Raw genomic sequence first — 15,727 nt, forward strand, 5'->3', positions numbered from 1 at the left:
GGCCAGATTTTCTAAAATCCTCACTTTTCATCCCATTGACTTGAAATTTGAAGAGCATTTTCATGTCAGGTCACTGAATTCAACTACCAATTAATTTTAACATCAAAAGGTCAAAACAGGCCTAATTTCTAAAATTGATAGATCGAGCCAAAAACTAAATATGTCACTATATCTCAAAAAGTTGTGGACGACTTTTCACAAAACAAGGTGGATGAGTTGAATCGGTGACAAAAACAAGCCGATTGGATTTTGGTTCGGATCCAGCCCATCAGTGGGAGACAAAACGTAAACTGTTCCACCTGGCAGAAGTATGCGCTGTACTGAGTGCCATTCTACTTTGTGCTATTTTGCCAAGTTGTCATTCGACGAGTGATTTTTCATTGGTTTGTTACTTACGAAATCTAAATATTTCGGAAGTATATTGATCACTTCCGTCCTCTGTTTGTGTGTGTGTTTGTTTGTTTGTTTGTAGGCACGATAACTCGAGAACAGAAGAAGCTACCAATGTCAAATTACACCAAGTGATTCAGGAGGGTGATGGCAAGCGCTGAATAGATTTTGGTCAAAATCGGTCAAAGGTCAAGGTCACAGTGAGGTCAAACATAATTCCGTAAATTCATGTGGAGAAATGGAGTATTTTTGCTTCGCTCGACGTTTGTTTTAACTTCGATTTTAATTTTGTCTTCCGTTTTTGCGATCGCTTAGGACGCTTAAAACTCGGTTGTCGGAATTCTGGTAAAAATCAAATGTTTTGAAGACGTTTTAAGATTGTATAACAAAATATTTCACTCGCGCGTAACGGGTCGTCACGTGGTGCAGTGCGCAATTCCGTAAATTCACGTGGAGAAATGGAGTATTTTTGCTTCGCTCGACGTTACGACTTCGTTTTAACTTCGATTTTAATTTTGTCTTCGGTTTTTGCGATCGCTTAGGACGCTTAAAACTCGGTTGTCAAAATTCTGGTTAAAATCAAATGTTTTGAAGTCGTTTTAAGATTGTATAAAAAATATTTCACTCGCGCGTAACGGGTCGACACGTGGTGCAGTGCACTTGAGCAGAGGCGGCGTTCATCACGTAATGGTTTACCGTGTGCGCGCTGATGGTATTTTCGATAAAGATAGTGTTTAAAAGTCATTTTTTATCCCAATAAAGGTTATCGTCACATGCCTGACTCGCTAAGCCGTCGGATTATGAAAAGATTGTTGGTGGATGGCCGACTATTACGGTTTTGTGACTTTGATAAAATAATATAAAATATTTGCGTGGAGAAATGGAGATTTTTGCTTCGGTCGACGTTACGATTTTTGATGGTTTGGTACAGAATCATCGTAGAAGCTTCTGGTTTGCATCGCTACCTTCTCGAGAGACAGCTTTTATTAGACAAGGTCAGAGGTCAAGTTGACGATTTCGTAAGTACCAGTCTATGACTGCTTGTTTGTTTGTTTGTTTGTTTGTGTGTTTGTTTGTGTGTTTGTTTGTTTGTGTGTTTGTGTGTTTGTTTGTAGGCACGATAACTCGAGAACGGAAGAAGCTACCAATGTCAAATTACAACAAGTGATTCAGGAGGGTGATGGCTTGCGCTGATTAGATTTTGGTCAAAATCGGTCAAAAGTCAAGGTCACAGTGAGGTCAAACATAATTCCGTAAATTCATGTGGAGAAATGGAGTACTTTTGCTTCGCTCGACGTTACGAGTTCGTTTTAACTTCGATTTTCATTTTGTCTTCGGTTTTTGCGATCGCTTCGGATGCTTAAAACTCGGTTGTCGAAATTCTGGTAAAAATCGGATGTTTTGGAGACGTTTTAAGATTGTTTAAAAAATATTTCACTCGCACGTCACGTGTCGTCACGTGATGCAGTGCGCTCGAGCAGACGCGTCGTTGACTCATGTATGGTTTTGCGTGTGCGCGCTGACGGTGTTTTCGATAAAGATGGTGTTTAAAAGTCATTTTTTATCCCAATAAAGGTTATCGTCGCATGCCTGATTCGCTGAGCCGTCGGATTATGTAAAGATTGTTGGTGGATGGCCGAATATTACGGTTTTGTGACTGATAAAATAATATAAAATAATTACGTGTAGAAATGGAGATTTTTGCTTCGGTCGATGTTACGATTTTTGATGGTTTGGTACAGAATCATCGTATAAACTTCTGGTTTGCGTCGCTACCTTCTCTAGAGACAGCTTTTATTAGATAAGTTCAGAGGTCAAGTTGACGATTTCGTAAGTACCAGTCTATGACTGCTTGTTTGTTTGTTTGTAGGCACGATAACTCGAGAACGGAAGTAGCTGCCAATGTCAAATTACACCACGTGATTCAGGAGTGTGATGGCTCGCGCTGATTAGATTTTGGTCAAAATCGGTCAAAGGTCAAGGTCACAGTGAGGTCAAACATCCAAAACATGATAACTCGAGAAAAGTTACTACAGGTACTGTTGACGCGTGAGTTTGGAAGATCGAGGTAAGTTCGGCGGAATTTGTGTGTCAATTCGTCGAGGTACGGCTGTTTTAAAATTTTCAGTGTTCGCGCATATGGCGCAGATCACCTTGCCTCGTTGTAGGCCGCATTGTGTTTTCGATAAAGATGGTGTTTAAAAGTCATTTTTTTATCCCAATAAAGGTTATCATCGCATGCCTGACTCGCTAAGCCGTTGGATTATGTCAAGATTGTTGGTGGATGGCCGAATATTACGGCTTTATGACTTTGATAAAATAATATTAAATAATTCCGTAAATTCCTGTGGAGAAATGGAGTATTTTTGCTTCGGTCGACGTTAGGAGTTGGTTTTAACTTTGATTTTAATTTTGTCTTCGGTTTTTGCGATCGCTTTGGATGCTTAACACTCGGTTGTCGAAATTCTGGTAAAAATCGGATGTTTTATGAGATTTATGTTGGGTGTAGTATCTGAGGCTGAACTGAAGATTATGCTAATGAGGGGGATCGTAACACACGGCCTTACGCGCTCGTTTTAAAGTCAATTTCAATTCTGTCTTCACTTTTGGTCATGGTTAAGTATGCTTAACACTCTGTTGTCGCAATTCTGGTAAAAATCGGAAGTTTTATGAGACTTTGGTCGGGTGTCGTGTCTCCGCGAGGGGAGGCGTAGTGAAATGGTGCCGAATGGTTTTTGTCCGCCTCATAGTGCGCCGGAGACCTCAACACGGTTTCCCGCGCTGATTATAACTTCAAATTCAATTATGTTTCCACCTTTCGCACTGCATAAGGTTGATCGACACTGAAATAGAGCGAATTAGACCTGAAATTCACTTTTATCGAGAGAAATACATCGAGTGCGTAGCGTGGATGTGGGTGCCAGTGATGCCGCGGGGCCGTGCAGGCAAGGGAGAACCCAAAATTGTCTCCTTGAGGGACCGTTTATTGTTAGGGTCTGCCTGATCAACGTTTGCATCTTTAGGGGTTTTGGGACACGCTCTGCAGGTTTCAATAAGAATTGCGGTGTAAGGGAGACGTTTTAAGATTATATAAAAATATTTCACCCGCCGCGTCACGTGTCGCAGCGCGCTCGAGCAGACGCGTCGTTGAGTCACGTAAAGGTTTTGCGTGTGTGCGCTGACGTCATCGCGCTCGCCCCGACGTCCTTTCGAGTTGGGTGGGCCGTCGAGTGTGACCTTTACGTTACGTTACTCCACGGTAACTCGAGAACGGAAGAAGCTACCAATGTCAAATTACACCACGTGATTCAGGAGGGTGATGGCTAGCGCTGATTAGATTTTGGTCAAAATCTGTCAAAGGTCAAGGTCACAGTGAGGTCAAACATTTGATTTTTGATGGTTTGGTACAGAATCATCGTATAAACTTCTGGTTTGCGTCGTTACCTTCTCTCGAGACAGCTTTTATTAGACAAGGTCAGAGGTCAAGTTGACAATTTTGTAAGTACCAGTCTATGAGTGCTTGTTACTTACGAAATCAAAAGATTTCATAAGTATATTGATTACTTACGTCCTCTGTTTGTGTGTTTGTTTGTGTGTGTGTGTGTGTGTGTGTGTGTGTGTGTGTGTGTTTGTGTGTGTGTGTGTGTGTGTGTGTGTGTGTGTGTGTGTGTGTGTGTGTTTGTGTGTTTGTGTGTTTGTGTGTTTGTGTGTTTGTTTTTAGGCACGATAACCCGAGAACAGAAGAAGCTACCAATGTCAAATTACGCCACGTGATTTAGGAGGGTGGTAGCAAGCGCTGATTAGATTTTGGTCACAATCGGTCAAAGGTCAAGGTCACAGTGAGGTCAAGCATTCGATTTTTGATGGTTTGGTACAGAATCATCATAGAAACTTCTGGTTTCCGTCGCTACCTTCTCTCGAGACAGCTTTTATTAGACAAGGTCAGAGGTCAAGTTGACGATTTCGTAAGTACCAGTCTATGACTGCAAGATTTCTTAAGTACATTGATGACTTCCGTCGTCTGTTTATGTGTTTGTTTGTTTTTGTGTGTGTTTGTTTGCAGGCACGATAACTCGAGAACGGAAGAAGCTACCAATGTCAAATTACACCGCATGATTCAGGAGAGTGATGGCTATCGCTGATTACATTTTGGTCAAACTCGGTCAAAGGTCAAGGTCACAGTGAGGTCAAACATAATTCCGTAAATTCATGTGGAGAAATGGAGTATTTTTGCTTCGGTCGACGTTACGAGTTCGTTTTAACTTCGATTTTAATTTTGTCTTCGTTTTTTGCGATCGCTTAGGACGCTTACACTCGGTTGTCAAAATTCTGGTAAAAATCGGATGTTTTGGAGACGTTTTTCGATTGTATAAAAAATATTTCACTCGCCGCGTCACGGCTCGTCACATGGTGCAGCACGCTCGAGCAGACGCGGCGTTGAGTCACGTAATGGTTTTGCGTGTGCGAGATGACGGTGTTTTCGATAAAGATGGTGTTTAAAAGTCATTTTTTTATCCCAATAAAAGTTATCGTCGCATGCTTGACTCGCTAAGCCGTCGGATTATGTAAAGAAGGTTGGTGGATGGCCGAATATTACGGTTTTGTGACTTTGATAAAATAATGTGAAATAATTGCGTGGAGAAATTGTGATTTTTGCTTCGGTAGACGTTACGAGTTCGTTTTAACTTGGATCGCAATTCTGTTTTCACTTTTGGTAAGGGTTAAGTATGCTTAAAACTCGGTTGTCGAAATTCTGGGAAAAATCAGATGTTTTATGAGATTTATGTCATGTATCGTGTCTGAGGCTTAACTGAAGATTATGCTTATGAGGGGCATTGTAACACACGGCATTACGCGCTCGTTTTAAAGTCAATTTCAAACCTGTTTTCACTTTTGGTAATGGCTAATTATGCTTAATACTCGGTTGTTGAAATTCTGGTAAAAATCGGATATTTTATGAGATTTATGTGGGGTGTCGTATCTGAGGCTGAACTGAAGATTATGCGAATGAGGGGGATTGTAACACACGGCATTACGCGCTCGTTTTAAAGTGAATTTCAATCCTGTCTTCAATTTTGGTAACGGTTAAGTATGCTTAACACTCGGTTGACGAAATTCTGGTAAAAATCGGATGTTTTATGACAGGTTTGGTACAGAATCATCGTAGAAACTTCTGGTTTGCGTCGCTACCTTCTCAAGAGACAGCTTTTATTAGACAAGGTCAGAGGTCAAGTTGAAGATTTCATAAGTACCAGTCTATGACTGCTTGTTACTTACGAAATCTAAAGATTTCTTAAGTATATTGATGATTTCCGTCCTCTCTTGTGTGTTTGTTTTTCGGCACAATAACTCGAGAATGGAAGAAGCTCCCAATGTCAAATTACACCCCGTGATTCAGGAGGGTGATGGCGAGCGCTGATTAGATTTTGGTCAAAGGTCAAGGTTACAGTGAGGTCAAACATCCAAAAAAAAGTTATAACTCGAGAACGGAAGAAGATACCAATGTCAAATTACACCAGGTGATTCAGGAGGGTGATGGCTCGCGCTGATTAGATTTTGGTCAAAATTGGTCAAAGGTCAAGGTCACAGTGAGGTCAAATATTCGATTTTTTATGGTTTGGTACAGAATCATCGTATAAACCTCTGGTTTGCGTCGCTACTTTCTCGAGAGACAGCTTTTATTAGACAAGGTCAGAGGTCAAGTTGACGATTTCGTAAGTACCAGTCTATGACTGCTTGTTACTTACGAAATCCAAAGATTCCGTAAGTATATTGATGACTTCCGTCCTCTGTTTGTGTTTGTTTGTTAGTTATGAAATCTAAAGTTTTCGAAAGTATATTGATCACTTCCGTTTCTGTTTGTTTGCTTGTGTGTTTGTTTGTGTGTTTGCTTGTTTGTAGGCACGATAACTCGAGAACGGAAGAAGCTACCAATGTCAAATTACACCACGTGATTCAGGAGGGTGATGGCTAGCGCTGTTTAGATTTTGGTCAAAATCGGTCAAAGGTCAAGGTCATAGTGAGGTCAAACATAATTCCGTAAATTCATGTGGAGAAATGGAGTATTTTTGCTTCGCTCGAAGTTACGAGTTCGTTTTAACTTCGATTTTAATTTTGTCTTCGGTTTTTGCGACAGCTTAGGACGCTTAAAACTCGGTTGTCGAAATTCTGGTAAAAATCAGATGTTTTGGAGACGTTTTAAGATTTTATGAAAAATATTTCACTCGACGCGTCACGGGTCATCACTTGATGCAGTGCGTTCGAGCAGACGCGTCGTTGAGTCACGTAAAGGTTTTCCGTGTGCGCGCTGACGGTGTTTTCGATAAAGATGGTGTTTAAAAGTCATTTTTTATCCCAATAAAGGTTATCGTCGCATGCCTGACTCGCTGAGCCGTCGGATTATGTTAAGATTGTTGGTGGATGGCCGAATATTTCGGTTTTGTGACTTTGATAAAAAAATATTAAATAATTGCGTGGAGAAATGAGATTTTTGCTTCGCTCGACGTTACGAGTTCGTTTTAACTTCAATTTTAATTTTGTCTTCGGTTTTTGCGAACGCTTAGGATGCTTAAAACTCGGTTGTCGAAATTCTGGTAAAAAATCGGATGTTTTGGAGACGTTTTAAGATTGTATGAAAAATATTTCACTCGACGAGTCACGGGTCGTCACGTGATGCAGTGCGCTCGAGCAGACGCGTCGTTGAGTCACGTAAAGGTTTTCCGTGTGTGCGCTGACGGTGTTTTCGATAAAGATGGTGTTTGAAAGTCATTTTTTATCCCAATAAAGGTTATCGTCGCATGCCTGACTCGCTGAGCCGTCGGATTACGTAAACATTGTTGGTGGATGGCCGAATATTACGGTTTGTAACTTTGATAAAATAATATAAAATAATTGCGTGGAGAAATGGAGATTTTTGCTTCGGTCGATGTTACGATTTTTGATGGTTTGGTACAGAATCATCGTAGAAACTTCTGGTTTGCGTCGCTACCTTCTCTAGAGACAGCTTTTATGAGACAAGGTCAGAGGTCAAGTTGACGATTTCGTAAGTAGCAGTCTATGACTAATTGCTTGTGTGTTTGTTTGTGTGTGTGTGTGTTTGTGTGTTTGTTTGTATGTTTGTTTGTGTGTTTGTTTGTAGGCACGATAACTCGAGAAGGGAAGAAGCTACCAATGTCAAATTACACCACGTGATTCAGGAGGGTGATGGCTTGCGCTGATTAGATTTTGGTCAAAATCGGTCAAAGGTCAAGGTCACAGTGAGGTCAAACATAATTCCTTAAATTCATGTGGAGGAATGGAGTATTTTTGCTTTGGTCGATGTTGTGAGTTCGTTTTAACTTCGATTTTAATTTTGTCTTCGGTTTTTGCGATCGCTTAGGACGCTTAAAACTCGGTTGTCGGAATTCTGATAAAAATCGGATGTTTTGGAGACGTTTTGAGATTGTATAAAAAATATTTCACTCGCCGCGTCACAGCTCGTCACGTGGTGCAGCGGGCTCGAGCAGAGGCGTCGTTGAGTCACTTTAAGGTTTTGCGTGTGCGCGCTGACGCTGTTTTCGATAAAGATAGTGTTTAAAAGTCATTTTTTATCCCAATAAAGGTTATCGTCACATGCCTGACTCGCAAAGCCGTCGGATTATGTAAGGATTGTTGGTGGATGGCCGAATATTATGGTTTTGTGACTTTGATAAGATAATATAAAATAATTGCGTGGATAAATGGAGATTTTTGCTTCGGTCGACGTTACGATTTTTGAAGGTTTGGTACAGAATAATCGTAGAAACTTCTGGTTTGCGTCACTACCTTCTCCAGAGACAGCTTTTATTAGACAAGGTCAGAGGTCAAGTTGACGATTTCGTAAGTACCAGTCTATGATTGCTTATTACTTACGAAATCTAAATATTTCGTAAGTATATTGATGACTTCCGTCCTCTGTTTGTGTGTTTGTTTGTAGGCACGATAACTCGAGAACGGAAGAAGCTACCAATGTCAAATTATACCACGTGATTCAGGAGGGTGATGGCTAGCGCTGATTAGATTTTAGTCAAAATCGGTCAAAGGTCAAGGTCACAGCGAGGTCAAATATTCGATTTTTGATGGTTTGGTACAGATAACTCGAGAACGGAAGAAGCAACCAATGTCAATTTACACCACGTGATTCAGGAGGGTGATGGCTCTCGCTGATTGGATTTTGATCAAAATCGGTCAAAGGTCAAGGTCACAGTGAGGTCAAACAGCCAAAACATTCTATTTTTGATGGTTTGGTACATAATCATCGTAGAGACTTCTGGTTTGCGTCGCTACCTTCTCGAGAGACACCTTTTATTAGACAAGGTCAGAGGTCAAGTTGACGATTTCGTAAGTCCCAGTCTATGACTGCTTGTTTGTCTATCCGCTCGCCTCCAGCCCAAACCGCTCAACCGATCCACGTGAAATTTTCAGAGATTAATGGAACCGACCCTGCGATGGTCCTGCATTGAAGTTTCATAAAATTCGGTCGAACAAAAAGGTCTACATCGGCCAACAGGACACATTGAGCCAAATTTTCTAAAATCTTCAAATTTCATCTGATTAACTTGAAATTTAAACAGGATTTGCACATCAGATCAGTGAATTCAAACACCTATTACTTTTGAGGTCAACATAGTTCAAAAGGTCAACATGGGCCATAAGGTCAACCTAAAATAGGCCAGCTTTTAAAATTGTTTCTAAAATTGTCAATTTTCATCCGATTGAGTTAAAATTTGAATAAGATTCACATATCAGGTCACTGAATTCAACCAACGATTAGTTTGTGGTCACCAGAGTCAAAAAGGTCTCAATAGGCCAATTTGAGCCAAGTTTTCTAAAATCCTCAAGTTTCATCCAATTGACTTGAAATTTGAATATGATTTGCATATTCAGTCGGTGAATTCAACCACCTATTACTTTTGAGGTTATCATAGGTCAAAAGGTTAACATCGGCCATAAGGTCAACCCAAAATAGGTGAAATCTTTCAATTTATCTAAAATCCTCAATTTTCATCCTTGAAATGTGATTTTTTTTTCCAATTCCCAATTTTCCATTTTTTTCCAATTTTTTCCAATCCTCAATTTTCCAATTCATGACTTGAAATTTGAAGAGCATTTGCAGACCAGGTCAATGAATTCAAACACCTATTAATTTTAAGGTACACATCGGCCAAGAGGTCAGAATAGGCAAAAAGGCCAATTTGGGCCAAATTTTCGAAATCATCAATTTTCATCCGATTGTGTTGAAATTTGAAAAGGATTTCCTTTTTAGGTCACTGAATTCCACCACCTATTATTTTGTGGTCACCTTGGGTGAAAAGATCAACATAGAGCAAAAGGTTAACATTGGCCAAATTTCTAAAATCCTCAATTTTAATCCAATTCACTTGACATTTGAAGAGCATTTGCATATCAGGTCACTGAATCCAACCACCTCTTATTGTTGTGGGCACCATAGACGAAAAGGTCTACATAGGCCAAAAGGCCAATTTGGGCAAAATTTTCTAAAATCCTCAAATTTCATGCGATTGACATGAAATTCGAACAGGATTTGCATATCCGGTCAGTGAATTCAACTACCCTTTACTTTTGAGGTTATCATAGGTCAACAGGTCAATATAGGCCATAAGGTCAACCTAAAATTGGCCAAATTTATAAATTGTTTCGGAAAAAAAAAGGAAAAAGAGGAATTAAAGAGTGAAGGTGAGCATTGATTTGTGATTTTGTTAGTGTTACCAGAAGGGGGTTGCTGGCAGAACTTGAGCGCCCTGTGGAAATATGGTGGGGATATATCTCAGACAGAGCAGGGGGGGGGGCGAGACCGGAGAGGAGACGGTAGAAGACAGAAAGACCACCGACTTGCCTGCAGGGAGAGAGTGAGAGGCCCAAAGACTCAGCCTCACCGCGGGAGATACCAATTACCCTAAATGCTTTGGCTTCCACAGTGTGAAGGCGAGAAAGGTGAGAGGCAGGAGCACCAGCCCAGAGGGGAGAGCAATACTCCATCAATCTGTGGACGAAAGCTTTATTTATCATCAGGCCCCAGAGTCATCAGGGTGACGAAAGGTCAACAGTCGACATTTCACGTCAATGAGCCCTTGGCCACCTCCGGACAGGGGTCGACAAAGTACATCCCACCTCAACCAGTGATGACCTCCCCAAAAGAAAACTGTGACATCCAGTTTAACGTCAGGAGCTCAGGTCGACTGAGGAAGGACTTTGCACGATGGAGGATTCCCAGTCGGCGACTGGCTTTGGAGGCCAGGTTGGAAATGTGGCTTTCCCAGGAAAGATCATGGCAGATAGTGAGACCCAGAAGCTTCAATGAAAGGACATCTTCCAGAGGATTGTTGAGAAAACCAATGGGGGTTTTTCCAAACAGTCCTTTCATTGAGACAGAGTGACAGGGTGAGATTTGTCAGGATTGAAAGATATGTTCCACGTGTTGGACCAGTTTCTGATTCTATCCGGATCTGCAGAGAGCGAAGAAGCTGCGGCTTGCCAGTCTGAGCGATGACAGATGGTACGACAGCGGGTACGACAGCAGCGGGTACGACAGCGTCATCAGCAAAGAGATAAAGAGGGTTTTCCAGAGAGTCGGAAAGCCCATTGATGAAAACCAGAAAAAGAGCAAGGCCCGGAATGCTGCCTTGAGGAACTCCCGCCTGGAAAGGAAGAGGGGATGAGAGAACTCCATTTATGGCCATACATTGGCTACGACAGGAGAGGAAGTCTGCTCGCCATGAGTGGAGATGGCCTTGGTTTCCTCATCAAAAGCATTTTTACAACAAGTGAGGAAGATGTCATGTTACAGGTGAAGAATATGAAACAGCAAAACAAATTTGGAAAGAGTTTGAAAAATAGAATATGGGTGAATATCATGACTTTTATTTAATAACTGATGTTTTATTACTTGCTGATATGTTTGAGAAATTTAGAGAAGTTTGTTACAATACAGATTCCGATGGACTTGATCCTGTCCATTATTATACATCTCCTGGACTTGCCTGGAGAGCAATGTTAAAAATGATTAACAACCCCTTGATCTTCGAAGTGATGTAGATATGCTCTTGATGATTGAGAAGGCTAAAAGAGGAGGAGTTTCACAAGTTTGTTCAAAGAGATATGCTAAGGCAAATAATACATATCTTCCAGACTTCTCACCTGATAAGCCCACATCTTACTTGATGTACTTTGATGCTAATAACTTCCATGGCTGGGCAATATCTGAATCGCAACCCCATGGTAATTTTAAATGGATGAAAGAATACGAGTACAAATCTATCTTCGATGATATAATCTCCACAAGTCAAGAAGATTTAGATAAACGGGGTTCTGGGTATTATTTTGAAGTCGATTTAAACTATCCTATAAAATTTCATAACAAACATAAAGACCATTATGGAGCGGAAAAAAGAGGTTTCCAATCAACAGCTATTCGGTGGTTATCAACAACATTTCTTTAGTTCTTCAAATGAGTTTAAATATATTCCGCCAACTAAATTACGAACAACATTATTTGAGAAAGAGAAGTATGTTTTGCATCAAAGAAATCTAAAGCAATATATATATATATATATATATATATATATATATATATATATATATATATATATATATATATATATATATATATATATATATATATATATATATATATATAAGCAGGACTACAAGTTAAAAAGGTACATCGGGCACTAAAGTTTCGTCAAAGTCATTGGTTCGGTAAATATATTGATGATAATACGAGGAAGAAAACAAAGGCTAACAATGATTTTGAGGACTTTTACAAGTTGATGAATAATTCTGTATTTGGTAAAACAATGGAAAATTTCAGGAATGGACAAAATGTAAGACTTGCTACAACTTGGGAAGAGGCGGAGAAGTTGATAAATAAACCAAGCTTTAAAAGAGTCGAAATATTTACAGATAATTTTTGTGCTGTTCATTTGAAATGTGGTAATTACAAATGTGGTAATCCATATAGTGGACTGAAGCAAAACCTAGGATTGAGTGGGGGAGGGGGGTTGGGGGGTGGGCGGGGTGGGGTGGGTATAATGTACCATAAGCCAAATTTAATAACATGTGGAACTAAAGGGGGAGCACTCGGTCGAGTGAAAAACCTCCGCCGCCAATACTGCAAGGTCACTCAAGTGAACCTGATATCCTATTCATTCAATTTGACGTCAACAGTGCTCACAGAGTTATAGTTTGCAACTTTCCCTTTTACTTTTAACTTTTACAAACTCAATTCATTCATAACTTGATTCCTTGAGACAGAAATTGATTTTACGTGGGTATATCCACCTGAAGTTCCAAAATCAGCCGCAATTATAATTTTGGCATGTTTTTTGTTGGAAATCACTTATAACATGTAGAAATGCAAAAAAAAAAAATCGAAATTTTGTTGAAAAAGAATTTGCAAATTTTTTTCTCTAACAATTTTTTTTGGGTTGGAAATCACTAAAAACATGAAGAAATGCAAAAAAAAAAAAATTCTAATATTTTTTTCAAATTGGCCACCATAGCGGCCATATTGGATTTTGGACCAAGTCCAAAATCTAATGGCATGATCCTTGGACCAGACCTAACCCCCCACCAAGTTTCGTCGAAATCCGTCAAGGAGTTTTTCCGTAATACTGTTCACAAACAAACAAACAAACAAACAAACAGAAAGGGGTGAAAACAGTAACATCCATCCATCTTCGATGGCGGAGGTTAATTAATCCATACCAAAATAACAAAATATATAAAACATTAAGCATTTATTACTTTAAAAAAATGCAGAAACAAGAAAATAAACCAATGTCACCCGCAGGGTGACCCGTATCTTGCCAAAAGGTGACCACGTGTGACTTCTTTAAGGTCACACTGAGGTGAACAGAGCTGCTATCCACCAGGAGCGACTCCTTGAGGAATATCTGCCTACGAGAGATTCCGATGAGAATCGTTCTACAGAGTAACCATGAAAAATATGCTTTTGCCTCATAACGTCACCAAATGACGTCATAATGTCTCAAGCTTGACATATCGAGAAAGCACTCATCGAGGTGTTCAATTTGAGGTACTACACGATATGGTTCCTAAAACTTGAAAATTTGACCTTGGGGTCAAATATGTTTGACCTTAGGCGCTAACCATGAAGGTCAAGGCCAACCGCCACCAAAAATTAATGAGCTGAGCGCCTGACCATGAACTATATTCCCATGAAGTTTGAAGACGATCCGATCAAAATTACTCAAAAAATAAGGGTTTCGTCGACTCCCCTGATTTGCGACAAAGTGACCTTGACCTTTGACCTTGACCATCAAAATTTTATGTGCTGAAAGGGACCTCTATAGGCCTCTGATATGCGAAGTTACAAAAATTTCCAATGATAACTGTGCTCTGCAGAGTGATTTATACGTGATTACAGACCAAAAAAATAAATAAATAAATAAATTAATAAAAAAAAACATATGAAGGTCAAGGCCAATCACCACCAAAAATTAATCAGCTAAGCGCCAGCCCATGCACTATATTCCCATGAAGTTTGAAGACGATCCGATCAAAATTCCTCAAAAAATAAGGGTTTCGTCGACTCCCCTGATTTGCAACAAAGTGACCTTGACCTTTGACCTTGACCTTCAAAATTTTGTGCACTGAAAGGGACCTCTATAGTCCTCTGATATGCGAAGTTACAAAAATTTCCAATGATAACTGTGCTCTGCAGAATTTTGTATACATGATTACAGACAAACAAACAAACAAACAAACAAACAAAAAAAAAAACAAAAAAAAAACATACAAGCTGACTAACATCTCTTGCAAAAACTTCGTTTTGGCAAGATAAAAATCATTTTAAAAAAAATGTAAAAACTTAGAGGGATGAAATCTCAAAAAGACAACCAAAGAAGGTTGGGATGACAGCACATTATGATGCCACAATAAAACACCACAATTCTCTTCTGGTTTAGCATCACGACATCTTTTGACATTTTACTTTTGTTGTAAAATGTCATATATATATATATATATATATATATATATATATATATATATATATATATATATATATATATATATCATATATCAGAAATGTCATATATCAGATATATATTATACTTCAAAATATAACCTGGCGTAGTGGCGTGCGCCTGTAATCCAGCTACTCGGAGGCTTGGGTTGGAGGATCGCTTGAGGACGGGTGCTCTGCACTGGGCCACGCTATGAGAGGGTGTAGGGCAGCCTGGGATCATGGCAAAACCCAAACTTTATCCCTGTGTCGTAAGAGGCAACCAGGGTTGCATCAGGAAGGGCATCCGGCGTAAAACCTGTGCCAAATCAGTATGCGGATCATAACGGATGATCCGCTGTGGCGACCCCTAACGGGAGCAGCCGAAAGACGAACAACATTATACTTCAAAATATAAATTATGCCACAAAATGGAAATATATATTATACTACAAAATATAAATATATATTATACTACAAAATATAAGTGTATATTAAACTGTAAAATATAAATATACCATAAATTTTATAACAAAATATAAATATACTGTATGTTATACTACAAAATATAAATATATATTACACGACAAAATATAAATAATACTTCAAAATATGAATATGTAATAAACTGTAAAATATAAATACGTATTATACAACAAAATATAAATATATATTATATGATAAAATACAAGTATAAATCTCCTTTGGGGTCGTATTTTTGTATATTCAACCCTTAAAATGGAACGATATTTTGTGTTCAGGACCGACCAATGACAGCACAGCCTCGACACAGCTATTAAAATCCCTGCTATTACATATCCTCACAAAATGTGGAGTGGCTTTGATATAAAACAATACCTTCAATTCCTGGAACAAGTTGTCTGGTGGCCTGGCACTCGAAAACCTCCCAAGGCAAAGACATTGGCAATTATGCAAACAGATTTACCCAAACAATTTACACAGATTACAAGCATATTCTGAGCCCTGCCTGTGTTAACCACGTGTTAATGACTATTTGCTGCACATTATATGACAAAATATCAATATAAATTATACTATATAGTGTCAACAGTGCAATGCTATCGTCTGACCTCCACCAATAGTTGGTAATTCAAATACAATTAACGTCTCTACTGTGCCAAAGAGAAGATGAAGTCGTAGCCCTGAGTACTCATTATTTTCAAATAAATAGTGTTGAAGATGTGTCAATCAGTCAAAGCTGGTGAGTTAGTGAGATGAATGAGCTTTTTGTTGGCCGAGATGGGAATTGTTCATTTCATTCAAAGGAATTCTTTGTTTGATCTGGCAGTTATTAAATACATTGTGTTTTTT

At 39.3% G+C, this 15,727-nt stretch overlaps 1 protein-coding gene across 1 annotated transcript in view; it reads right to left on the reverse strand.

The window, feature by feature from the left end:
• The window catches only part of LOC147028296 (collagen alpha-3(VI) chain-like), a 299,418-nt gene that overhangs the window by 273,617 nt on the left and 10,074 nt on the right, over positions 1-15,727 (reverse strand). The window lies entirely within an intron of this gene.

Source organism: Eptatretus burgeri, chromosome 4 (assembly GCF_056783735.1).
Source record: "Eptatretus burgeri isolate ZD-2024b chromosome 4, Ebu_testis_v1, whole genome shotgun sequence".
NCBI lineage: Eukaryota > Metazoa > Chordata > Myxini > Myxiniformes > Myxinidae > Eptatretus > Eptatretus burgeri.